Below are 25,106 nucleotides of genomic sequence, written 5' to 3'. Positions count from 1 at the left end.
TAATTCACGGAACTCTGACAAATTAAGGTGCTATTCTCCTTGCTAAATTAAAAACCAACGATATGCAGTTTACTAATTAATAAAAGATATATTTAGTCAATTAATTAAATAAAAATAATATTAATGGTTTGCTTTGTTTGTATTTAAAATTGTGTAAGTTGTAATTCTTGGAGTATTCTCAATGTACTTCTACAAATTTGAGAGCTGAAAACTAATTTTAATGACTGAAATTCAACATTTTCTGGCAGTGACTTGTGCACAAGTATCCCCCACTGAAGGGAAGACTCGATCAAAAGGTTAGGAAGACTTGATCAGTGAACTTTAAGAGTAAATAACACATTAACTTTCTAAAAAATATTTATTATCTTCGTCAGTAACACGAAATAAAGGGAATATCATCAAAAGAAAAAATAAAACCAAAGAATTAAACTCTATGACATGAAACAACATAAATGATTTCTTAAAAGACATTTCACTTAGATATCATCTGATTAAGATGATAATAAAGAAAAGATTTTCCTTCTCACTTTCTTTGCCGTATTTTTCTATTTCATGAGCCGTTCTATGGTTCTTATTGAGGCATTTTCTGTTCAAGTATCCCACCTCACACACTGAACAAGTATCCCTCAATGCACTCGATTTGAATAAGATGAAAATTAAACTTACCTGAAATATTTAGATCAATCAATAAATAGCATTGACAGACCAGAAATTGCTGCTTTTACTTAATATATTTCAAATCGTTGAAACTGACACATTTACTCGAAAAGGAGGAAGAACAATAGTAGAAGTAGACCGAAGTATTTCCTTTTTGGCTGCAAATCAGATCGAAGCTTCCAACAACATTATTCTATGCTCCGAAAAGAAAACTGCAACGTGAAGTGTTGCGATAATGCAAATTGCCAATATATTAATTAAAAAGCTGATGTGATCGTGTATCCCCGTTGATAAATTATCCCACCTTTCCCCTATTGATCTAAGAATTTAGGGGCAATAATTGACACATTTTCAAAAGGCCTGCTATAGTTTTGCTAAGAAATCGTTGAAAGGGAACGAAGGGTAATTCTTCGATTATAGAAAATTTTCCTGAAACCCTGTGTAGTGCCCCGTAACTTTCCACGAACGTCGACGATTGAACCTCCCAAAATTCGACGCACTGACTCGCGCATTCACATCGAAGGCTTAACGCGGGATGATAGCTAAATCGTCGGGTCAAAGCGATCGAAACGAATCGGCCAGCTGGGAAATGAGCATTCGTATGCAGAGAACCGGTCGCCTGTATAATTCAGCTGTAAAGGTTAGTCGCGGCCAGGCAGTAGAGTTGCCGCTTGTATGGTCAGCCGCGCTGAATCTACCGAGACTTTCGGCTATTATCACTATTTGCACGGCTGCTACACTGTACCAGCAATAACTTTCCCGTTACTCCGCAGCTGCTCGTGACGATGCAACGACTGTTTCTGCTTCCTAAAGGATCGCCGCTCGCCACGCTCGCAGGGCCACTCTCCTTTAATTACTTCTTCAAACTATGCCAAACTACTCCCAGAAACCGTTGACGGCGGAAAAGGATAATTATTTTCACTCTATGCGCTTTACCGTGCAGCTGATTCTCTCAACAACTGCACGCACGGAATACCTATGCTTGCACCGTAGAAATTACAAAAATGTGAATTTTTCTTTCTCTTAAAAAGAATAGTACAGTGGAGGCATAAATTGGCATTTTACGACTTCTCCAGTGGCACGCGTTTCTGGTAAATGTAATCTAGGGAGAAATGAGCGCAAATCTCACAGAAACTAGCACGGGGAAGAACCATAAAGGTTTTTCACTAAAAGTGAAATAGAGAGCGTTAGCTCGGTTTAATATTTAGCATCACAGTTCGCTGCTTAAATCTACTGTGAGCAGTGTAAATTCGAAATATCGCCTTGTTCCTGCGTGATGGCAGACCTACAGTGACTCGCATTAATATTCGGACACTTTTTAAAATCGCATAACTTTTTTAGAATTGGTGCAAACAACTTGAGTTTTTTTGAGAAGCTAGAAGGATTAGTTTGCTCCCGAAATCAGCAATTTTCCACCTTATTCTGTGATATTTAAGCTCAGAGCAACGTTAACCGATTTTTAAGAAATTTTAGGCACGTATATGACTTACTTAAATTTACAAACGGGTTTCTTTAAATTTTCGTTACAGGCCCACAAAAAAAGTTTAAAAATCGACCTTTACTATTCTTTTCGCTATTACAACCAAATACATTTTTTTCCAAAACGACGAAACGCGTCAGTTAGCAAACTAATCCTTCTAGCTTCTCAAAAAAACTCAAGTTGTTTGGACCAATTCTAAAAAAGTTACGCGATTTTAAAAAGTGTCCGAATATTAATGCGAGTCACTGTAACTGCACCACCGAACACGGTGACTACAATCGCAGCTCGCAGACTCCGAACAACACCCGCGTCTCCCAGTGGCCGGGCGATACGCGAACTAGCAAGACGTCTGTTAACCGAACCGAACTTGAAAAGCGGCAACGTAACCCGCGGGGCATTCAGACGTGTCCGATGTAAATCGTTAATTTAAGAGAGGGGAGTAGCAGTTTGACTTAAATATTGACGCGGCTGAGTTAACGCGAGTGCCTGCCTCTCGGCAGTAGTAACGTCGCGTGTGTATTCAGCCCTGCTTGGGCGAGACTGGCTGCGCAAAGAGGAGCCTGTAAGTACCGAAGAACGAACGACGGACGGAGACAGGTATGAAGAGAGAAGATTATACAGGGTGTCTCATTCTAACTTCCAATGGGATCTCCTATCGTTAAGAGAGTACATCTTTATAAAACACCTGGCAACTAATTTGGAAATTTCATAATATTTAAAATCGAGTGATACCAAACTATCACGAATGACTTTAGTTCACTGAACTCTTGTTTCTATAAACCGTACACATCCATGCAAATGTGTCCACGATCAATTATCCAACCCCCTCGGCACGCACGAACTTCCTTTTAAAATATTTCCCCAATACCTTCGCTTTTACAAATAACCGCCTGTAAATGTTAAAATAGCCACCCAGTGTATACGCAAACGTGCCCAGTCGCGCTCGTGCGGCGTACGAGCGCGAGTGAAAGGAGCAACACAGGCGGACAAGGCAGCCAGTAGAAAAGCCCTGGCTGTAGTCAGCCCAGCCGACTTCACGGCAAACATACCTAGCCCGGAGGTAAACGGAGCAGGCGGTTTTGACCTCGGTATTGTTGTTACTACTTAACCGCCAGTTGTTGCTACTACTTACTCGCCGCGTTACGTTTGTTGGTTCAGGCCGGAGCTTTGTTTCTGCAATTAGTAGACGCGACAGAGGCGGCGACTGCCAGCGAGCCTGTGGCGTTAATTCGCCCGGAACGATTCATTTTAGCCTGTCAGATGGCTTCCATCCACGGGACGCGGGCCCCTGGCGTCTCTAACGCGAGATTAATGAACGCTGCCTTCGAATATTCCCCCGGAATTGTTTCTTCGCGGTGGCTTCAGCCCGCCGCGAAATTCTGTTCCCCGAGTCGCCTCTAATTTCCCGTAATTCTTCGCGCACAGCGACGGGCGTCGTTACGGTGCCCGTTACCCTCGCGGAACCTTCCACTCCGCGCGGAATTGCGCGAGAACGAGCCCGGACGAGCGGCGACACGGCGAACCGCTCCAGCGCTGGGATAAAGTTCCGAACGAGGAGTGTTTTTAACAAGCGGGGAATTTCCGAAGGCGCCCTCGTAATCGGCCCAGTGGCACGACCCCGCTGGGAAACTTCCTCTGCGGCCTCTGAACAGCCGAACTTGCGCGAAACTTGCCGCAATTCGACGCTACGCTTCGCGATTGTTTCCCGTTTTCAAGCACGCTCCCCAGACGACGCGCGCCCACACGGGGCCCCGCCTTCCCCTGAATCACTTACACCGTCCGTGTCTGTAAAACCGCACTCGAAACTCGCGGAAACCCCCGCGCGCCGAGGAGCCTGCTCCACTCGGATCTCATTCAACGCCCGATAATTTATTTCCAAGTAATTGGGAAACAGCTATGGAACAATACTCCGAGCGAACTTGGAGAAAGTGTATTCTTACTTCAAAGCGAAAGGAACTTGGTGGATTCTCGAAATGGACTTCCTCGAAAAGCTGAAAACAGTTCTATAACTTCATATACCTTTGGAAATTGCTTATATTCACTTCGAACTAGGGTTCCGGATTTCTCGATACTTTTTCTTTCTCGAGAAATAAGAAATTAGATCGTACTTATTGGGAATTCTCGAGAATTTATAGTAGTAGTAAATAGGTTTATTTTTCGCCTTTCTGCCACAAAATGGGGTTACGTGTGTTTCGTGTGTAAGTGTTTCTGGGACTGTTAACTTAAGATTGAGCTTTTGCTTTGACTTCTTCCTTCATCTTGTTCTTCTCTTCTTCTCCTTTTTTCCAGAACCATACGCATCCACTCCGCTCCTTCTCCTTCTCCGTTTAATATCCCTCTGATCGTTGAGTTTTCTCTTTGCAACTCCTTAAAGTCTTGCAGCATGTGATCGTCTCTCTAGCCCCATTGCATAGTCTGCATACCGTATCTTTTTCTTCCTTCCAGTACTTGCTTCCCCGTTCTTCGTTCCCACATCTGAACCTTGCAATCATTCTTTGGTCTCTGCCTCTGTAATTTCCGTTTAGGTAAATTGCTCTCATGTTATCCCTGATTTCTATGTAATGTGCGTTGTATCTGCCTCCTAGTATTCTGTCGCATTGCCATTGGATCTGCTCTGCCCTGTCTCTTTGCGCTAGTTCCTCAGCAAACTCTCCTCCTCTCCTTCTTTCTATTTCCATTTCTTGGATATCTCGAGAATGTTCTTACATATACTTTTTTTTTTAAATGTAACCTCCAGATTTAGACGCTAAGTAAACTAATTATACTTACATACACCTTTTTTTAAAATGTAACCTCCAGATTTAGACGCTAAGTAAACTAATAATGCAATACTCTTTCAAGTTATTGACAATATAAATCAGCACTGGTAGTTGTATTCAGATCGAGTGACTCATGTTCTTACATATACCTTTTTTTTTAATGTAACCTCCAGATTTAGACGCTAAGTAAACTATTTGTTCTTACATACACCTTTTTTTAAAATGTAACCTCCAGATTTAGACGCTAAGTAAACTAATAATGCAATACTCTTTCAAGTTATTGACAATATAAATCAGCACTGGTAGTTCTATTCAGATCGAGTGACTCATAATATAAACCTTACTATTCACCTTACAGCAACGTTTCGATTATTAGCGCTACAAACAGCAGTTTTACCGCTCGGAGCCTGTGCATAACCTATCCAACCTCTTCGCAATCCTTAACTCCTTTCATCCCCCGCGTGTTCTAGCCGTTTGCTTGAGCGAAGAACCGGGTAATGGAGTTCGAGTACAATCGCAGCCAGAGGGTGCGAGCAGATTTGTGGAGCGCAATAACGCGGCGGGCGGCCGCTCTGCGGCTGTAGCTTATTCTAATCATCGCGACCGCCTGAAATTAAAGTCGGGCTTGTAATTAACGCGTCGCGGAAGCCGCAGCCACCGGAATACGCGGATAATCGCCGTGAAATTACGGGAGCGGGGAACGCGGTGCATCGGCCGCGGGGGGTGGAGAAAGCGCGAGGGAGAAACGGTCGTTTCGCTGGCCAGCGGCTGGCAGAACCGTAGAAACTAACCAGATTTAATAAGTCGTAACGCTGAACCCCGTCCTTATAAGCATACGGAGCAGTTCGCAACCTTCTGCACCGATTAACGTTTTTAACGATTTCATAACGCCACTGAAAAGTGTAACGCGACCACTTCGCGGTCGAACTGGTTCTGCGACCGCGGTTGCCTTGTTAAAAAGGAAATTGACTCCTTGAATGATTGAAGATGTGGACTTGGAATCTTGGGGGGGAAGGACGTTGCCAAGGGGAAAAGAATGTGTACCAATCTTGAGTGATATCGCGTTTCCTGGGTGTCGAATTCTGTGTTCTACGAGGGGTTGGTTTAGGGCTAGGCTACACACACGACTGTATTGCCACCGTGCAACCTAACTGGCTTAACAGGACGACCAAACTGCAAAGCATACGCGATGTCCGAATATTTTTGCGACGTCAAAATTAGGCATTATGTCGTTTACCATCGATTAACAAGAAGGTGTATAAATTAAATAAAAAAAAACTTACGTTATTAGCAACTAGAATAAGTCTACTAAATCATAAAAAACAACGAATCCCTTACTTCCAAAATTACTACAGAGACACAGCAATATATTTCTAAGTACCACTGTGTCCGAATATTAATGCGGCTCACTGTATAATTTTTTTCACTTTGCTCTCATTTGTGCAATAATTTTTTTTTTCTCAAATCCCTAAGTTACACCGTGGGTATTTTAGTAAGGAACACGAAAATCATCGGGTTTTTGATTTCAGACGAACATGTTCGTGATAATTCGTTAGGTTAGTCACGCGTGTAACGGCGGACGAGCTTCGCGGGAGAACAAATAACTCGGTCATTTTTTAATATTTTTGTACAGTATTTATACGATATATGCGTTAATACATGCTCTACCCATAAGAAGAAAATAAATAATTTTCAACCTCGTAGTATCAGTAAAAAAAATTCGTCTAGTTTAGTGCTGTTTCGAGCGCCCCAGGGTGGCGTCACCCCTTAAGTCGAATAGCAAGCGCACAAAACGCGGCTAGAGAAACGTAACCCATGTCTACTTCTCTTCAACGTCACAGACCCACTGATTTTCAGATCGACAGAACGACACTTTTGTCGTCTGTGTGTCCACACCCATGTACAATGCATTGACCACTGACAGTCGGCCGACTTAAAAATCCGAAGCTGTCGCAGGTGCCCGTCGACTGAACGACTGATCGTTGTCCTGTCGTCTCAGTGTCCGCGTCTGCCATACGTTACGTAGGCCCTGGCATAAAAGACACGACTGTCGTACGAGCCCTTAGGGTATGGACAGACGTAATTGAGTTTCAATACTGAACCATGCGGTGACAGAATGATGTCGAGCAAGAGATAAGAAAATATTTTAGTGTGAGAAATGGCTAATTCCAAGCGCCGTTTCATTTCCAAGTCCTTTGCGATTATTCTCCAGGGTGCCCTTCAAGCGTATTGAATTTTCCCTCCCCTTCAACGAAGATAATAAATTCTCCTAGCCATTGTTACTCAGTACACAAATATCCCTTCAGCAGTAGGTACCATTCCTGCTAGTGTCGCAGTAAAATCTGCATCGACAACATTTACCTACCCCTCTGAATTTAAACACGCCACGCGTCGACAGCCGTGTTTTCCGCCAGAGTCGCGAATTTTCCTCGATTTCCCCCCCTACGCGGCGCAGATAAGCGCAAATCAGTCCAGAACCACCGAGAAGAATCGAAGCGCGATCGATACGCGCCAGTCACTCGAATGGAAAGTCCAGATAAAGCAGGTGGAGCAAACAAACAGCAGAAAGACGATAGAGAGCGCGTTGCTGCGGTATGCGCAAATAAATTCCGCGCCGAACAAAATTTTAATTAACTCCGGGGTGGGAAAATTCGACTTACTTCTCCGCAAGGAATCATCTCCTGTCCGCTCGCACCGTCCTTCCGGCCGCGCCCTGTTATTTCGCGTCGGGTGCCGGCCATGCCCGTAGTTTCGCGCGGCCGATGCCGTTTTCACGGGAAATTCATCGCAATTATCATTCTGACCGGCGCCAACGTGATCGCTCGTCGCCCACGGAACATCGGACGACCCAATTTCGCCGGGCATTAACCGCGATCCATCAAACGCTTCGACTCCCCGGCCGTCCGTGATGGAACATCAAGCTCTGTCCTGGGTGCGGAGGGTGAAATTACAGCCGAGTCACAGTTTTACGATATTAAAGATTCAATGACGCTTTCAGGGATCTCCTAAAGCGCCCCCTGATGGCCGGATATAAATAGCCCTCTCGATAGAAGGCGTCCGAGCCGTTCTCATACCGATATGGCTTACGGTCAATCAAGGCTTACCTAGCGTAATAGCATCGCGAGGTGTTCTTTGTATAAAAACACTTCGAATTCTCGTGAATAAACCACTGATAGTCCCGCGGTTTGTATACATTTCGACGGTAAAAGAGGCTGAAACTGAGGTCATTCTAAACCCATTTCGGTCGTGACGCGGGATACGCGTCCCGCCATGCACGCGAAATGGAAACAACGTTCGCGATAACCGATGAACACAGAGGCGGAGGGGTGGGGTTGCTTCGACGCGTGCACCCCGGTTGTCTCTGGAAAGCGATTAAAAACTACAAATGCCCCCGCGCCGTGACGAGATACATATATCCCGCTGATCATAAATCTATCACGGATGAGCGGACGTAATTCGACTCGGCGGAAAAATTCAGATTTTACCGTGCCCAACCGTGCCTCCATCCAGATATTTTATTTAAACACCGCGGCTGGATTATACCGCCGACGCGTTTCAACGCCCACGACAAGATTGGCCAGATTGCGCGCGCGTCCCGGCTGCGAATATGGCGAACTCGCTTTTGAAAAACAGTTTAAAAACATTTTCGATATTCCCTTCACCACAGAAGGGTAGAATTACAGACAACAGTATTGTTTTTATATCTCTGTAATGATATCGCAGCAGCGCCCTTTGCAACTCTAATCATAATGAAATATAGACTTTCCAAATTTTTTGGCAAAATCATCTCTCTCTCACTATCCATCTTTCTTTGTCTCTCTTTCTCTCTTTTCACATCAGCCGCAAGAAACCTTGGGCATTCTTAAACAGCTGATTGATTTCGTATTTACTTTTCGCGATCGTACGTACAGTGACTCGCATTAATATTCGGACGCTTTTTAAAATCGCATAACTTTTTTAGAATTGGTCCAAACAATTTGAGTTTTTTTGAGAAGCTAGAAGGATTAGTTTGCTAACTGACGCGTTTCGTCGTTTTGAAAAAAAAATGTATTTGGTTGGAATAGCGAAAAGAATAGTAAAGGTCGATTTTTAAACTTTTTTTGTGAGCTTGTAATTAAAAAAAAAACGTTTGTAGATTGCAGTAAGTTGTATACGTACGTAAAATTTCATCAAAATCGGTTAACGTTGCTCCGAGCTACAAACGTTTAAAGATCGCAGAATAAGGTCGAGAATCGCGAAAATTCCCGAAATTAGCGATTTTCGACTTTATTCAAAAAAAGTTATTGCGAAAAAAGTTATTTTAAAAATTAAATTCTAAAAAAGTTATGCGATTTTAAAAAGTTTCCGAATATTAATGCGAGCCACTGTACATACTGTTCCACACAACACCTCACATACACTCTCGCTCTCGTGACCGAACCGAGTGCTCGGTTATACAGAGCAGTAGTCTCTCGTATCTTGACAACATTCGCACGAAATTGTTACGTCTCCATTTATTGCATCGTCTCAATCTCTACCTCAATAAACCGCAATGTTCTCAACATTTTTGTGTTCTCTCTATTCACCAACTATGTAACATCCACCTACTCTTGTTTCTACATAACCCTCCCCTACATCTACCCTCATTGAAATTAATTAAGGAGCTGAAATGGTAAATAAATGATGTAAGTGCGAGATGTGAACATTTCCAGTATTTTCTTTTCCACTTAAGTTCTATCTTGCGACAGCCCTTAGTAGAAACTAAAATAAATTATTCCAGCACTTATAGCGTTCGCCACCGTATTCAGCACAGAATATACATCCTCTTCTACTAAGAAAATAATTCCTGACTTCTTTGCCACATGCCTATGTCGTTTACCATTTCAACTCCTCAATTATATCCCAACTATCCCACCACCCACCACCCCCATTCTTCAAAGCACGTCTAAACCACAATCAACCATCTCCGCACTCGACATCTATCCAACGAATCCTTCGAATGCAAAACGAATGGTGGGAGCAGAGTTTCCTGGAACTGTACCGCGTAGCTTCTTTAAAATGCCCGTCCACGCGAGGCAAGGGTGCGTGAATTTTAGTGTCAGCGGCGTTATATTACCAGCAACAAAGCCAGCCCGGCCAGAGACGTTTGTATATCATGACCACAGTAGCGTGCAGCTCTTTACCGTCCCTTTACATCGTGCTTTCCCGGCGCCTCGCGCCGCGCCCTTCGCGTACCCCGCCCTCTCTTCTCCCTGCTCGCCCTTCTGCTTGCTCCGTGCAGCAGCGGTTTAGCATAACAATGCTTGGGAGGGATCGGGATCGGGTTTGACTGCGAGCTACAACCGGCGACGAGGTGAACCTTCGCTGCCTCGAAACTTATTGCCCTTACGATAACACCGCCGCGCATTTATACGGGGCGCCTCTGACACGGAGGCAGAAACTTCGCAGAGGAGCGAGTATTTGGAAAACAATTCGCACGAACGTAAGAATCTCGCTCACTGCACCGAAAAAGAGAAATAGACGTATTATTATTAGGGGAGGCCTGGGCAAAGTGACGCGAAGAAGTTTGAAGTCGAATAAAATTTTTTCCATTCAATAAAAATGCGTGGAAATAGATTTGTAATATAATTTGAACATTACTGTTGATAAATGACGAATAGCAGTACTTAAAATAAACTTAAAGTATATTAAAATTCAACTTGAAAAGAAAATGACAAAACGACCATTTTACCCCATATATGGGGTAAAGTGAGCTGGAATAAAATACGAGTTTTAATTAAGGATATAGGTAATTATTAACCCCTTGTGCTGGGATGACGTATATAGCAGGTCAGTTTCTGATATTTTTGGACCGTGGTTGTCAAAAACTGTGGCAGATTTTTAATTTTTTTTTAGGTTAGATTCTGTTCTGTTTGCCCGGAATGTGTACTCAGTGGAAAATTAATTATTTAATAACGTTAGGATTAATGTTTTCTCAAACGCGTGTACATGTACGTTTGTAAGCTTGTTTTAAACACGCAACAAAAATTGGAGTTAAAATAACACATTTAAGATGCATTTATCCAAAAAGCTAAATTGAAAAGAAAACCAATTGGAAGTCGAAACCTTCATTTTTAATTTTTTAAACGAATTTCCATTTTTCGATATCTGAATGTGCATAATTATCATTGTGGTATTACACACATTTATTACGTCACCAAAATTTCTAAATATATTCTATTGTTAAAGAATAAATTAAGAAAGCTCATTTTACCCCGAGCTTCACTTTTCCCCGGTCTCCCCTACTTATTGTAACTTGGATCATTTATGGATATTGATGCGAACTGATTGGAGATTGCAGTAAGGTTTTAAGAGATACATTTCTATCCCAGTTAGAACCGAATACAGCGCAAAGTAACGGAACAAAAAATTACAATCCCTGAGATACTGCTGAATGAATTCGTTATGCAACAACTACCCTGGAAATACAAACACCCCAACACCTCCCCCGTGGAATCCATCAGAGTAAGAAGATCTCGTGCTCCTATTCAACGGATTATGAATTCCAATTTATGGATACCTAATCGATCCGATCGACATCCCTGATCCCCGAAACGCAATAAGAAGAGCGCGCAGATGCAATTAATACACCGAAGGAGCATTCGACCCCCGAAGTGAACAACCAGCCCCGCCCAATTTGCGTGCCGCCACCAATAATATCGCAGAGGAGTCTCTCGTCAAAAGCACGAGGGAGCATCGCGTCCGGTGCACCGTGAAACACCGTTAAGCAATAACCAATAGGCCGTGTGCGCATCGAGAGCGCGTCAAATGTCATACCCCTGCGCGAGGCGCCTCAACCACCCCCTGGCCACCCCTTTCGGCCAGAGTTGCTCCTGACGGCCAGGAGGATCGGGGGCGCGCGATTGGCCCGCGAATTATGCTAAAAATGCGTCGACCTCGGTGTTCACGATTGACCGGATAACGCGGTTTCCAATCACAGCCGCGTCCGCGACACTGACGCGACGCATAATCGGCTCGACGCCGCGGCCGCGCCGCGCAATCATCTTCCCTAACGACCCACCCTTCTTTGCGCGCGACGTGGAGGCTCGCTTTCGAACGGGGAAATGAGCATTCCCGCCGCGGGCAGGCGAATCTTCTGCCGCTGAATCCACGGGGGAACGCGAAAATCTGTTTGTTACGTAAAAAAGGAAGATCGTAATTTAAAGATTTACGTTGGAATCGCGTGTTAAGCCGGGAATCCACCGGGAAGCTAAGCTAAGCTTTGCTATGCGATGCTATGTTTTAACGTAGCATTTTTTGGTGGAAGCGGTTCCATAAGAATGTATCGAAGCTAATTTTTTTTTTAAAACGTAGCACGGCATAGCATAGCATCGCGTAGCATAGCTTAGCTTCTCGGTGGATTCCCGGCTTTAGGCTCGTGCCGAGCCGTCACTGCAACTGAATGCACACTCATTTATTTCCAACGCGTGAACTCTTTCGGATTATCGACGTTCACTGGCGTTGATAAGTATCGGGGCACATAATCGGGGTTTTAATGTTAGTTAGTTTTTAGTCATTTAGTTAGTTATTTAGTTATGGTTAGGCTTCTAACAGTATTGTACCGCAGCCTCGCCATTTACTTCGCTTGTCTTTATGTATTATTTTCTTCTCTGGATGTGTCAAGTAATAAAGACGAATAATAATAATAATAATAATTGTGAAAAATAAATTTATTGAAGAGTCTTAGGAAATTTTGCTTTATTGGATATTCCAAATTAAAATCAGAAAATAAAGGCAGTGAACTGTATTTGACGAATGGCAGTGTGTGTGGCCCCGAAATAATGTTAAATAATTACGCTTTATTGGCCCGTCTTGCGACCAGCTACAGCGTTGCTGGTCTATCGCTGTTCCCTGCAACGAGACGACCCGGCCCGCCGTGGCGTGAAACAACGTTAAGCAATAACCAATCAGCCGTGCAATGGCATCGTGTGTACGTCAAATGTCACCCCCAACCCCCGTAGGAATGCCATTCTCGCGCCACACATTACCCCCGTCGAACGAGCCACCAACCGCTTGAAATTACGCGAAAAATTCGCTCCGCTATTGGCGACCGCGAGCGATCAATTTTCGCTGGAAAATTCTTCCCCGCGGCATTTTTCGGACCAGTTTTCGTGTGGTAAGTTTGATCGAACGATTCTCAACGAGTTCCTATCCCAGATAGGGTGGTATTAACACTATCACGATTGATTGGGTAGTTATATGCGTTCAAGTTTGAAAAAGTAAAGGGTAAACGTAAAAGGGTTGACATCTAGAGACGCGGCAGCGTCTCGACGCCAAGTACAGGGAAGACACCCTGTATATGTCGACTGTCGCTACCGAGTACTTACCTTTACTCGTCGCGGAGCTATTCCAACCCATTTTCCCCCCACATTTTTATGGGAAAAATCGTCTTTAATCAGTTACAAAATGTTTTACCATCCAATGTTGATGCGAAAATTCCACACGATAGAGAAACAAATTCTACAGCTTCAGTTGAAATTTTAAGAGAAAATATTCATTCGTTTCAGAGTTACGATGTACACCGTGTTTGAAAATAAACGGCTTCAAAGTCTAGTCCCCTACGCCAATACCGTTACTCGACGGTGCACTCAATTACGTTCAGCGCTATAATTTCCGTAATTACTCAGAATTCATAATAATAAAAATCGATTTTACAAGATTTCAATAGTCCTATACCCCCTTAAGTTGTCCTGCCACGTACAGTTGGATTACGATCTTCCTTGAGGATGAAGGGCTTAAATGCTTCTGAGCCAGAATTCGTCCATAACTCTAGAATATTCGTAAGCGTAATAACTCGAGAAGCTTTCATCAGTCAGCTGTCCCTACCTTGCAGAAGCCCCACCCCCGATGTTTGCGCACTTTTCGCCACCCTCCCATCAACTCCACGCCCATCGTTCAATCTCAAACCTTAACGCTAGCAGGTAGCCCAGAGTTGCTTACCTGAAACAGAAGAATTTCGATTTATTAATTCACGAAGTGCACGGAACGAAGTTAAATTGCAATTACTGCCTTCTACGCTCGTCCGAAGAATAGTATTTCCTGGATAATGGAAGCTGTCTGATGGAGAAGCCGCTTCCCTTCTACAATGCAACTTTTGCTATAGCGCAGAGTCTGCTAGGCAGACGTATCGATGGGGTCGGCCATTGTCTAAGAGATAAGGTAAAAATCGAAAGGAAGAATTTCTTGACAAAGCCAGGATGGCCAACAAAGGGACGGGTTGCATCGGTAAACGGGAGAGTCGAGGGGGGACAGGTAGGGAGAGCCCGATAGCGAGAGAAGGACGGGGGTAAGGAAGACAAGTTTCGGGTTAAAAGTAATCAGGATAAGCTATTGCCTCCATTACGCGCGCCGTCTGGCCCGAGGTTTTGCTCCTCTTTTCCGCGTTACTCTCACCGCCGGAACAACGTTTTCGTTTGTCTTCCGTTCTACCCAACCGAAGATCAATCACGGGGATTCTTTGATTAAACTTTTCAGCGGTGCGCGTCTGCATGCAGAGGGTCGCGTTGCCATCGGGGGGAAAAGGCGGCTTGTTTAGCAATAAGGTAAATCACGTCAAGGCGGTACCTTCCTTAACTCCGAGTAAGGCGAATATAAAATATTATTTCGGAAAACCCTTTTTACTGTAACGGAAAATTCATTAACCCCACCGTACAGCAGAGCTTCATTCGTCCACCGAAATGCAAGCATTAATCGCGCAAAGTTTATCGCACAGTATCCTGTACAGATTTCACGTGCTGTCAAAGGCCGCTCAGAGAATTCTCGTTTGCAACGCAGTCGTCGAATGCGAAATAACAAATCCGGACGTTGGCGAAACGAGTTTTTTTTTTTTCGAAAAATGTTTGCGACGTCAAACGCTTGCAACTAGGAACAAGCGTGCAGTGACATGGCTCGATGTTGGGAGAGCCGAACAATGCCACTTACTTCGCGGGCCGAGCTCGTAACCGCTTTCGTTACAAACTCGCAACGCGTTTACATATATACAGTCAACCGTTCAATTTACGTAGTTCGTTCGAGTATTACGCCAACATTGGAGAATTTAACGCTCAGTTCGAATAGACTCGGACGCACGAAAAACGTTTGCGAGCCTCTCCAAATGCTCCTGCTACCCCTGCGCCATCAACCGCCCCTTCTATTTCTATCCCTTCTATTTCTATTTCTATCACCTCAATTTTCGTATTTCTTCGCCACCAACTCCTTCGTTTTCTACCCTCTCCTTCTCTTCCCTGCGCCACCACATCCTCGAGCTTTCTACTTCTACGCCTCTATTAACTGTCTCGATCCTCCTACGCCTCCAATTTCTCCTTCCCTAGGTCGTCGTACGCCTCTACTTTTTTAACTCTTTTACTTCTATGCCTCCACCTTCTCCTTGCCTCGATCCCACTATGCATCCATTTTCCCTTCTCTAAGCTCCCCTACGCACAGTGGTCGGGGGATACCTACGTTTAGCGGCCAAAATTCTGATCTTTCTGAAACTTGGTGATTAAGGGTTTTTGAGGTCGCTGATAAATTCAAAATTCAAAGTGGCGGATTCAATATGGCGCGCCTTGTGGTCTGGAAAGCGGTATTTTATAGCCAAAATTAAAAATCATACCCATACTAGGGAAACAAAGAGAGAAAAGAATCAATTCTAACATTATCTATGTACTAAACAATGCCTGTGACACCTATAAATAACTGAAATATACTTCCTTACCTATGTAACTGTATGATACAAACACGTATTTTGATGTTCAATAATGAGTAATTAAAACAATTAGATTCACATAAAATTTCATGATTTTGTCCTCGTAATATTATATCTAATCAAAGAATCATCTGAAAAAGGGAAATGCGTGCGGATTTAAAGCTCTGGAGAGTTGACAATTCATGCAAAAAAAATGACATTGTAACGTTGAGAAATTGAATTTTGGCCACCCTCCAGACCACTGTGCTACGCCTCCAACTCCTTTTCCTTTAGGCCCCCGCATACCTCCACCTCCTTTTTTTCTAGTTCCTCTAGCCCTCCACGCCCTCCTTCTTTAGAACCCCCGGCCGCAAGTTCGTTCTTTTCTAGGTTCCCCCTGCACTACTTCTTACTCTATGTCCCCTATGCATTCACCTTCTCATCTTTTCTACCTCTACGCCTCCACCTCCCTTTCTTCCCACCCCTGTGGCTCCACCTCTTCCCCCTCAACCCCATCCCCCGTCCACCCCCTCCTCTACCCTCCAACACCCCGAAACTTTTAAACGAGAGCGAATTTTAGGCACCCACCGCTCGACGCTGGCCAGCCGCTGTTTTCGGAATGGGACAAAGAGAGCGGGTGAATGTTTAACGTGACAAACGATTCGTTTTACTCGCGGAGCACGGTGCTTAAAGCCTCGCCTCCACCGAATATGCCGCTGTCCCCCGCGTCGAAAATGGCCGGCCAGATCGTGTGCGCTCGCGTGAACTCGACCGCAGCCGCAATCCACGGGGGACAGAGACTGGTGGCGGGGTTTCGCCTATCTTTTTATTTTTTAATTCGCGGCCTGCAACGGCCACCACCGGCGCGCCCCTCTCCTCGTTTCATTTCATTTCGCGATTTATGGTCCTGATCGCGAAGAGAACATCGAACGGTGGCCATCGGTGATTTACAGGGGGAATCATAATCGAAGGGGAACCCACGCGATTCATTGAGAAACAACGACACGGGAATACGGTTCTGCGATGGTAAAATCTAATAATTTTTTAAATTTTGGAGAAAAAAAATTGTCACTGTATCTCTTACATAATTCATTTCAGCGTAAAAAATAATATGGAAATACATCCCTTCAAATCTTCATCTGTAAAACAAGTGGGAGTTCATTTTCACCTAACATGGAAATATCCCGAACCCGGAAATTTAAAAAATTCTGAAACTTTGTGAATATGTAGGGAATTTTCTCCCGATTATCACGCAATTTTTGTTTGCTGCCCAAATTCACTCTAAATGGATGTAAAATTGACCCCTGAAAATCCGGTTATTTTCAGAATTTGTGCTCTAACTCGCGAACTGTAAAATAATTTTCTTACCAAATGCTAGATCTAATTAAAAGAAGTAACTTTTGTCTCGAAACTTTTTTTCTATCTCTTACATTTCGGGAGTTATAACATAAAATCGGAAAATAGCCGAATTTTCAGGGGTTAATTTCACCTTCTCCTAGTGAATTTGGGCAGGGAACAAAAATTTCGTTGCAATCAGGAGGAAATCCCCTACATTCTCACAAACTTACCGCGAAATTTCGGAAAAATAAGTTCACTTGGGTTAAGGTGTGTTTCGAGACACGCAAGGGTGTGGGAACTCTAAAGAGAAGTTTCGACTTGTTGGATGCTATTGCGAGAAGCGCTTGCAGAGTTTTGAGGAAGTAGGGAGTTGTATTGATTTCACGCTGCTCTGTCGCCATGTTAATTTCACGTTAAACCTTCTTATTCCGCAATAACCCCAAGTACAATTTACCGAGGTTAATCATCACCGAGTAGTTGTCCCGATCAGCCCTCGGTATTCTTGCGTTCCTCGGGTTTCCTTCGTTTGTACCTGTACAGACCTAGCGTCTAGATCGTTTATTTCGTCGCAGGCCGCAGCTTGTAAGTCGGTGATTAGGGCGGCGTAGTGTCACTGATTCACATTCAACGGGGCTTCCCAGCTTAGGGTGGTAAATCTCGTTGCTGGGGTCCGTGCTACGCATCGCGTTGTCGATAGCTTATGACGCGGCTTCGTAAATATTGTGAAATTATTAACACATTAGCCCGTCGCTAATATTTACCCTACAGAACCCCGTTTCCCTGGAGCAGCAATTACGTAGCCTAATTAATAATTCACGATCTCCTACAGAAGTTGGAAAGTAGACGTCTCAACCAGCAACGCCCATCCTCGCAAGCCCTCGGAATTTTAACGAAAGGTCGACATCCGAAATGCATAGACCGAACGTTGGCCAAAACTTGCCCACGTGATTAGCGATGCAACGCGTTATCGCTGACGGACTCTGCATCCATAATAATCACGGCGCAGCACTCCGGCAACTATCCCGGCGTCTCCCGCGTCGCTTCCGTTTCCACTGCGTCGGATTAAGTTCGCAAGCCAACAATCAGCAACTGGGAGAATTGCGAGCAAACGTATAGAATGCATCCACCGCGTAAGTTCGCGACATTAAGGTGCGCGAAGCCCTGCGCCATTTACAACGCTTAATCCATCACAGTTATACTAAGCTTGTTCGCGAACACTGTTAAGGTAGTTAACTCCGTCGAGGAGTTTACAGCGTTTTGTTGCGCGACTTTGTGGTAACCAATCAACACGCTGCAGACGCGCGATCAAAGTGGCACAGCTACCATCCCCGATCTCCCAGTTGAATCAGAATCGCGACAGCCTCGCGTAAACTCTGGCACTTGTGCAGTTTCCCTCGAGTCTCTGGCCGACACGACAGAGAATTCTGTAGAGTAACGAAGGTGCGTTTGGACCTAAAGAACGAATGCTCGTTTGCACCCCCACTTCGATAAAATTCATGCTCGTTCAGTGGAAACGGCAATCGAACGATGTTCGCGTCAAATGCCAGCGACTGTCTTGTGTAGATTGTAGATTATATGAGCCGAACATTTCTTGAACGTTCTTCACACGTTCAGCATTTATTTATAAAATAAAATCGTTTAATGAGACGAGCATTCCAAAACGATCGGCGATTTTTTTACAGATCATAAACGAATGCTTCTTTAAACTTGAATTTTATCGAAGTGGGAGGCAAATAGGGAATTCAATCCCGAAATCCCGGCTGTTTTTTTGGATTCTAAAACTCCCGGGATTTGATATATCGAGTTACAGTGACTCGCATTAATATTCGGACACTTTTTAAAATCGCATAACTTTTTTAGCTCGGAGCAACGTTAACCGATTTTCATGAAATTTTAGGCACGTATACAACTTACTGCAATCTACAAACGGGTTTTTTTGAATTTTCATTACAAGCTCACAAAAAAAAAGTTTAAAAATCGACCTTTACTATTCTTTTCGCTATTCCAACCAAATACATTTTTTTTGAAACCGACGAAACGCGTCAGTTAGCAAACTAATCCTTCTAGATTTTCAGAAAAACTCGAGTTGTTTGGACCAATTTTAAAAAAGTTATGCGATTTTAAAAAGTGTCCGAATATTAATGCGAGCCACTGTATAATACTTATCCCGAGAATTTCGAGAATTTTTAAAAACGTAAATTACTTTATGAACAACTGAAAAATATAAAAATGGAATCCAAAAAACAGCCGGGATCCCGGGACTGAATTCCCTAGAGGCAAACGAGCATTTGTCCCTTTGGTCTAAACGCACTTTAAGTAGCATCGGGGCTGACGAGCGCCGAGCGAGCCTCCAGGATTTGCTTTCGACGCGAAAGTCGCGCTGGAAGAGAAGTCGGCCAGCGTTTCGTTTTCGCGCGACAAAATTGCCAATTGTAACCAGCTGTGTGACATTCGATTCTGGGGCTGGCGCAAAGTGAAGCGTAGAATTCCATTTATGCGGAAAAAATTAGTACCCCCGCTGCTCCGGCCTACACCCCCCCCCAGCCGCCCAGCCGCCTCTCCCGTACCACCACCCCCGGAAGTTATCGAGTTTCCGCGTTTAACGAAATTCCGATAAACTGTAGGGAGCGTGACGGCGCGCGCCGCGTGAAAAAGAGCGACGAACACCGGTGTCGAACAGCCGTTGAATATTGGAGGCTACAATTTTTCGTCGACGTTTCCATTAATAAACCTCCCGGGCCTGGGGAATTATTTCTGGGAACGCGGCCTTCCTTCGGGTCGAAGCTCGACGGTGCTGCCAAATTGCACGCGTCATGTTGTCCCCGCTTGCTTGTTCAGAGTGGGCGAAGGAAAAGGAAAGGAAATGTTTGAATGAGCGACCGATCGATTACAAATTCCCCCTTCGCCGACAATTTTCTTAAAAATAAAACTTGAAATCTTCCTTTATTTATTTATTTATTTATTGAAATTTTTTGTACTTTAGATGCGTTGGAGACCAAATTATGGATGCATATTCCACGTGGGGTCTAACCAAAGTAATATATAGTAATCTGAATTGGCAACATTCGTACAATGCTTAGAGAAATCCAGCCCAGGTGAAATACAAACGCCAAGGTCCATAACTTCGTTTCCTTTAATCGCAACACAGTACAATATAGCATACTATTGCAATTAAATACAGTGTAACACATAGCACACCTGACGGGTACGTGGAAAAAGAGGAAATGTAAATTTTTAGTGATTCCGCGATGTATAACGTGTTTTGTACTTTAACGATTCGGCAACCAACAAAAATGCCACCCACCACCATCTAACTAACAAGTATTCGCAACGCCCTGAATTTCCCTCTTCACAGCCAGCATCCCAGTTAATTAATCAAAAAACAAGCCCCCGTTCCAGTGCTAATATTTCACTGATTGGCGCTTCGATCGTTGGCGCAAATACCTCGACCCATTGAATTCCTAATGTTCGGCTCTTCAACCGCGATACTCGCCCGACCGACCTGGCCTCGTGCAATTTGAATAAGCGGTCTCCCACCCTGTCCACCTCTCCCCCGTTCAACTATCGTCCGCCGTTTCTCGCAACTTTTCCGTCGCTTTGCAGCGGGGAAACGCGACGCGCCCAGAACCGCTCGCTTCTCCCGCGCGCACCCACGCGCCTCCCCTCGGAGCGTTAACGGAAGTCGATTCGAGGCTAACGAGCAGACGATCCAATTACAGAATTTTCATTCGGGCACATTCGCCGAAAGCCACTGTTCGCTTTTGTACGGTTAAAGCGAGCCGCTCCGAGGCGAGCGCGTATTAACGCGGGGTTGGACTCAGTCGGTCGATTTCCACCGACGGGGCGAAGTGTCGCGGTAAAAAATTACAGCTCAACGATTATCGCGGCAGTGGGGGATTACTGCTTCTGCCGCGGAGCAAGGAAATCGTTCGCAGCCGTGATTCAACTCCACCTTCCTCCTGCACGATTTTGTTCTTTGATACTTAGATGTTGATAGACGACCCTGCGACTCGTTTATTTCCCTCGTTTTTAGGATTCTTTCACTGTGCTTGATGGGAAATTGGGTGGAGCGGAGGATTTCCGTATGGCGAAAGTTGGGTAACTTGGGAATAATACGTGGGGAATTTCGAACGTTGTCTGAGCATCCCAGATATTAAGCTACACTGCGTTCCACATTAGAGCATACTCGTCTCTCGCAGGGATACACTGTTGATTGGTAGTGAACCGGCAGGGAAAGTGCTAGGACCAATCGCGAAAGTGATGCGACCAATCGCGTGTGTCAGATTCGTGGGAGCTGCGCAGATCGGTTGAAAATCGGTAGGGGCGTTGGTACGCTCTTATATGGAACGCAGTGTATACGGGGTGTTTTAACTAACGATATCCCTTGAAATATTTCTGTTATATGTATTCGGGTTAAGGAGATGAAAGTTTGTTTTTCTACAAGATTTTTAAAGGCTATCGAGTACCTACCGACAAATTGATAAAAGATAGCATTCCATTTTAAAAAAAAACAGAATTGACTTCATATCTTCGTAGTTTTCATTACAAGGTCTTTTAAACCATCTACCACCCAAGTGCAAGTTAAAATATGTAGGTATATTAAGGGGTCATTCTACTTTGAACCGCCGAAAAATTAAGCTATTTTTAAAGATATTTTTCTGTGTAAATGCAACATATAATGAAATAAATCTTTTTGGTATTTATTAAGCTATTCTTATATTATACAAAAATAATTAAAAAGAATTTATGCAATTTGTTTTAATTGATTTTTACCGGTCATTTCCCGGCTCAGGCTTATCCGAAACAAAGAATTCCGAAAGATTCATAATCTATATGAGTGTCGCTATAACCCCTAGCTCAATTAACCATTTTTGTTGAAAAGTGAGAAAAAGTTTGACAAAACACTCAGAAGGACGTATTCTCGGGTGTTCCATGAGAAAAATCTCGGTTATATCTCGACAAAAATTGTTAATTGAGCTAGGGGCGACACTCACACAGATTAAAAAAACTATTAAAACAAATTGCAAAAATTCTTTTTAATTTTCTTTTTGTATAATATAAGAGTAGCTTAATAAATACCTAAAAGATTTATTTCATTACATGTTGTACTTACTGAGAAAGAAAATCTTAACAAATAGCTTAATTTTTCGGCCAATCAAAGTAGAATCACCCCTTAAACATCTGTTTTTATAATTCCTGTTCGACGATACAGGGACAGCATCGACACTACTGAAACGACTTCTGTAACTAGAAGTATATGAAAACACGATAGTCAGAGAGAATAGAGAACGAAGGAGCCAGAATGATAGCATCTCAGATTATAACTCGATGCATACTAGTGTCACCTGATCAACATGCGCATCCAGCATCTCGTCGGGAACGTGACCAGTCTGCGCCGCGAAACAGCCGCGCAACGTGACTCCGACTAATCTAAAGGATATTTTCCGCGGCGCGAAACTTTCGCGGCGGACAGCTCGCGGAATCAAGCAGACCCCCGACCATATTCAATTTGCATTTAAATATCCAGCGCGGCTCAGATCCGCGAACGTGGCGGCCGCTGGCACGCCTTCACCTGTACGTCGAACAGAAACGCGATAATAACACGCGAGCTTCCGCACACCCACGAATATCGAGGTAATCTCGACGCGCGCAAAAATCCAGATCACTGGCGCCTCGACACCGCAAAAATCAAAGTTGCCCGGCTAATTCGGCGCGATCGTACGCGGTCAAAGAAACTGGCCAACGAAATGGGAATGTGGGAGCGTTGCGTCCAATCCGAAATCTGCCGTCGAGGGACCATCGGAATTGGAATCGATCTCGAGGGGAAGGTTTTAAAGGGGGCTCGGTTAAGCTCGATTTTGGGCACTCAGGTATTCGGGAAATGCATTAGGAAGTCCTTTTTGATGCGGGGGGGGGGGGGGTTGGTTTGCGATTGAGGGTTGTGAAAATGAAAAAGTTGTGGGTAAGTAATCAGCAAGCTTGTGGGGATGAATGTACCTACCTATTGTACAATTTGATGGAGTTTTAAGAATTTTGTATGGTTTGGAAGTAATATTGAAAATTTTGTAGCTTTCGAAATGGATCGTTGCGTTTCAGTATCATACACACAGTTTTTGAGAATCTTGGAAGATGCGAACGCTGATGTTTGTTGTACAGTCTTCCCCGGATTATCGAGAAAGATTTGGGACCGGGGAATTCTCCATAAACCGAGGCAGGGGAAGTAGTTGTCACCTAATAAACTGACCCTTGCCACCAGCGGGAGACCCTCGGTCGACGGCGAATTGAGTCGTTCAGTATTGAATATGAAACTTTTCATATTACTGATTACACCTTGGTGTGAGTATTACCGATGGATTGGTGAGTTTATGTCGACGAAAATGAGTCCTAACACGAAGCAATTCGGTCTAATTTTTATTACGAAAACACGATTAGAATTCCAGTTCCCTGAGTTAAGGGAAAAGCACGCTTCTGGCGATTAACTCGCAACATTTCCCCTGCAATTATCGAAGTAATTTGCCAATCCTCGTAATACCAAATAGGTAGCTAAGGTGAATGTCCCAATTTCTGATCATTTCGTATTTTTCTTATTATTATATGCGTTACGTTTGTACTATAATCGCGACAAAATAATTCTAAATTATTTAAACATTTACGCGAGTATTGCACGAGCTTGGATCAATACGTACATCGCTATTTTTCATGAGCAGAAATACGGGCAATTAGAGCATTATATATTTAATTACAAATTACTACTTAATAGTTAAACATCTTGAAACATCTTTCTTAAATAGTTTTTGAATTGGTTGATTCATTATTAAAGAATTAATCAATTACTCTGCAAATTTTCATCGCAAACAAATTTTTTACACCTTCTTTATGACGAGTTACCTCTTAAATCAGCAGAAATTGGGACATTCGCCTTACTAAGCATCCAGGCAATTTCTCCTGAAGGCTGTATTTAAGCAATCTTCAGCAAACACTTTACAATTTGGTGAACTCGTTGATATTCTCCATTTAAATTCTCTTCTGCAGTATTACATACCGTAAACTGGGGGAACATTGGCAGTGCGGTGTAACATTGGCATCTACTTAACATCTATTAAAAAGGAAAAGGAAACATTTTCACAATTGTATTACCATCACAAACGATGCAATGTTATAATAGAATACCTAAACCTAATTTAAAAATGTTAATTAAAAAAATAAAAATAAAAAAAATAAAGTGCATTGAACATAAAAAGGTACAAATTTAAGTGTCAATGTAAGTTCAGATGTGGCAAAACTTTAAATTTTATTGCTATTTATATATGATGTGCCAATGTTACACACTTACGGAGTAACATCGGCAGGTATTTAACATGTATTAAAGAAGGATAAGGACAAAATTTTTATGCATTTTGACACTTGTAGTGCATTCACAAAAGATGCAATGTTATGATAGGATACTTAAAGCAAATGTGAAAATGTTAATTTTTATATTATATAGAAAAATGTTCCAAAAACATGCCAATGTTCCCCCAGTTTACGGTAGCGTGTAACGGGAAGAAGTCACTTTCCAGTGTGTAAATTACAGCATTTAGTGAACGTAGTCGCGTTTAAACTCATTTTCATCGAGAAACCTTATAAAAATCCATTGGTAATACTTCCACGAACATTTATCAAAAACATGAACATTTTATTTTTCTGCACTGGTTATTTTACCAGGCCCAATGGTTTCATTGCTCTCGGCAGTTGACCGGCGGCCTACCCGGGACCGCAGGCCCTCGCTCGCAGGGAGGAAGCAAAACTGTGGGGTGGGTAGGTCTTTCCCGATGATCCGGGGGAAAAAGCATTTGAATAATCCGAGGAAGACTGTAATTCGCATGGCCACGTGACTTCGTTGCTCGTTTCCCTGGTAATTTGAATTTCGGCCAATTTATCTTGCCACGGAATGAAGCGCGACATTTCTGACAAATAATTCACGATCGACCCGCGTGATTGCCTTTCCCGTAATCTCGATGCCGTTTAAATATCGATTCTATTTTTATAGATTATCGCGTTCGCCAGCATTTTATCTCGGATTATGCGGCGCCCTGAATTTATGCCGACGGGCCCAGAAGTAATACAAATTGGGAAGGCTTAATCGTGAATGTTAATCTCTCCGGCGAATGATGGCTTTCCACGATAAAACGAATTCGTGACAATGAGTGGT

General features: G+C 43.5%; 1 long non-coding RNA gene across 1 annotated transcript in view; it reads right to left on the bottom strand.

The window, feature by feature from the left end:
• Positions 1–23,956, bottom strand: part of LOC143373661 (uncharacterized) — a 134,077-nt gene extending 110,121 nt beyond the window's left edge. Inside the window, exons 1-2 of the long non-coding RNA XR_013086500.1 lie at positions 23,840–23,956; positions 23,160–23,458 (exon numbers count right to left, since the gene is read on the bottom strand). This is a non-coding gene — a long non-coding RNA (uncharacterized LOC143373661). The remainder of the gene's footprint in view (positions 1–23,159; positions 23,459–23,839) is intronic.
• Positions 23,957–25,106: the final 1,150 nt, after the last annotated feature.

This window comes from Andrena cerasifolii, chromosome 1, assembly GCF_050908995.1.
Source record: "Andrena cerasifolii isolate SP2316 chromosome 1, iyAndCera1_principal, whole genome shotgun sequence".
Taxonomy (NCBI): domain Eukaryota; kingdom Metazoa; phylum Arthropoda; class Insecta; order Hymenoptera; family Andrenidae; genus Andrena; species Andrena cerasifolii.
This window is presented reverse-complemented; position numbering and strand designations above follow the sequence as displayed.